A 2,894-nucleotide genomic window follows, 5' to 3' on the forward strand; every position below is an offset into this window, starting at 1 on the left:
TCTCCCTCTCATGGTCCCTCTAGCCCATCCCCTCTACTTCCCTCTCTCTCTCTCTCTCTCTCTCTCTCTCTCTCTGTCTCTCTCTCGGGGGAGGGGGGGGGGGGGGGGGGGGGGGGGGTAATAAAAAGAGGAAAATGGTATAACCTTTCTACCACCCAGTTCAATACCTGTATCTTTGAGGTCTCTTGGGATAGTGTAAATCCTCTTCTTCTCGGATGTGTGTGGGTGTGTGTTAATAAAAAGAAAACGTTATAACCTTTCTATCACCCAAGTTTGGTAGATTGGTTAGGACATTTCCCTCTTGAATAACAAGTCTTGAGTTCAACTCCCGTCGGATGAGGTCTCTTGGGATAGTTTCCTAGGATGTTTAAATCCTCTTCTTCATCTTCTTCTTTCCCTCCCTCCATATTCTGTGTGTGTGTGTGTGTGTGTGTGTGTGTGTGTGTGTGTGTGTGAGAGAGAGAGAGAGAGAGAGACATGGATAGATTACCCCCTTTCCACCAATGTTCGTTGGACACACCCCCCTTGTCTCTCACACAGACCGAGATCACTCAGCTCATCAAAGAGGACTTGATTTAGTTAGACACTAGAAGGACATGGATACAACCTATGGTTGTGCTTGGCACAAAGATGGCTTTCTACAGAGAGCATCTCCTTGAGCTTACAGGGGATGGTTTTGTGACCAGACCCATCTAAATGAACACTCATCTATCCCATGGATTACGATGTGTTATTGAACAAATGCGCACATCATCAGATTAGTTAGAGATTGAGGCTGGCAAATTTAGAGGAGTACCAACAGAAGCTAGGGTTGAGAGAGAGCGGGGTGTGGCGCGGAGAGGCGGACGGAGAGAGAGAGAGAGTGGGGTGTGGCGCGGAGAGGCGGACGGAGAGAGAGAGAGAGAGAGAGAGAGAGAGAGAGAGAGAGGGGATATGGAAGGAGGGAAGAGAGAGAGAGAGAGAGAGAGAGAGAGATGGGGGGGGGGGGGGGGGGGGGGGGGGTAATAGAGTGAGAGGCAAAGACAGAGGAAGAAGGGAGTGGAGGACCTTGAGGAAGGGAGGGGGTTGCTGGAGGACAAGACGGAGGAAAGGAGGGCAATTACAGGAGTAGATGGAGAGAGGAGGTGGAGGATGTTGGAGGAGAAGGCAGAGGAGGAGGAGCAAGGGAAGAGGAGGAAGCACATGGGCGGCAAGGGAAGGTAGGGTCACTTTGCTAACACAACATCCTCTTATTTTTCTCAATTACGCTCCTTTATGTAGTGTTATTCAAGACAATGTCTCTCATACACTATTGCTACCACGGTCCACTTCCAAATTTCACAACTAGGAGATTGCTTCATCGTGAAAATACTTGCAACTTTATTTAGATCAACACCATTTTCCTATATCAATTTCCTTCAAACTTGACTAACTCTTTCAGAAATCATCACTAATACTCTCTATCACTTGACGAACTTAGCTTTATGTTTTTCCATAAACAATATAACATTTTCAAAATGTATAGGCTTCTCAGCAGATTAGCCTATTGGAATTTTGTCCTTCTCATAGACCATTCCAATCTCGATGCTCACAATTAATCATTAAATTAATTGATCATTCATTGCTACAATGTTTACAATGTCATGACATTCAATTATTTGTGATATACGCCTTCGAGGCTTGCCAACACGGTGCATGGGCCTACAGGACACGTCATCAGGTGCGAGATGGACCACCAATAACAGGTAGGAGACAATACCCAACTAATCTTTAGAGCGTTCTGAAAAATTAGAAACCTACATAAAGTACTTGGAAAAAGGGGCATTCCGAGAATTGAACTCGGGACCTCTCGCACCCTAAGCGAGAATCATACCACTAGACCAAATGCCCATTGTGAATCATTCGTAAAATATTTTACAAAGCTAAATTACAAAACAACAGACTGTGTATTACTTCACACTAGCTTCGCGAAGGTAGCTAGTGTGACGCAGGTTGTACCTAGCGTACTTAGACCACACAGAAGATGCAACGATTATCATGTAGAGGGCCAAATAGTGTAAAATATAGCCAATAGTTTAATTTGCAAATCGCTTTGAAGAGATTTGTTTGGGGAAGATGTTTTCCCGAACGTTGTACATACCCCATACCTACCATCAAGAATCCCAAAAAAATTCCAATGGTAATCAAGCCTTGTTTGGCAGACCCAGCTTACCACTAATTTCTATCCATTAATGTCAATCATAGTATTACATATTCCCAGAGACACCACCACCACCTAAAGCGGATAGATCCCTTGCCTACAGAGGGGCATTTTCATGGAGTTAGACAAGTTCATTGACCTACAGACCAGAGTCAACCTGGACTTGTGGGCGAGAATGTCTATGGAGTTCAACCTTCACACTGCACAGCCACCTTGGGTGTGGGGTCAAGAGGTAGAAAGCCCTCTCTGGTTTTCACACTGAAAATTGAAGTGCCTGAAGTAGTTTACAGGCTAGGCTCAAGATAACACCCATTGCCTCGCAGGTCCAGACGGGCCGTTGCACTCTTTTTGAACCAATGATGCAGTGGCACGTTTGACATAGACCCTGCCTGAGAAACTTCTCCATGCAGTCTGAATGCTACCTTAGTCTAGCTCCAAATAAGAGCTTATTGCCTATAACTTTGATTGGCCACAAGCATCTTACAGTTGCAACTTCTTTGAAATTTCTAACTAGTGTCTCACGCGGTTCAAAATCTGAGTGCATCTTTCAAATTTCAGTTGTCCTCAAACAAAAACTGAGCTTCCTGGTCAAGCAAGACAGCACTAGCTTAATCAAAGAATGCACAATGGATGGATAAAAACAGACGTTCTGTCAAAATTATGTGTGCAACCTTATGAGGCACGAGCAAAATTGGGCACAGATTATCCTACATAC

General features: G+C 44.7%; 1 non-coding gene across 1 annotated transcript; it reads right to left on the minus strand.

The window, feature by feature from the left end:
* Nucleotides 1-1,797: 1,797 nt before the first annotated feature.
* TRNAP-AGG (transfer RNA proline (anticodon AGG)) lies at nt 1,798-1,869 on the minus strand. The gene has a single exon. It is a non-coding gene; the product is annotated as a tRNA-Pro (tRNA).
* Nucleotides 1,870-2,894: the final 1,025 nt, after the last annotated feature.

This window comes from Adiantum capillus-veneris, chromosome 18, assembly GCF_014529385.1.
Source record: "Adiantum capillus-veneris isolate H3 chromosome 18, ASM1452938v2, whole genome shotgun sequence".
In the NCBI taxonomy this organism is placed as follows: Eukaryota; Viridiplantae; Streptophyta; class Polypodiopsida; order Polypodiales; family Pteridaceae; genus Adiantum; species Adiantum capillus-veneris.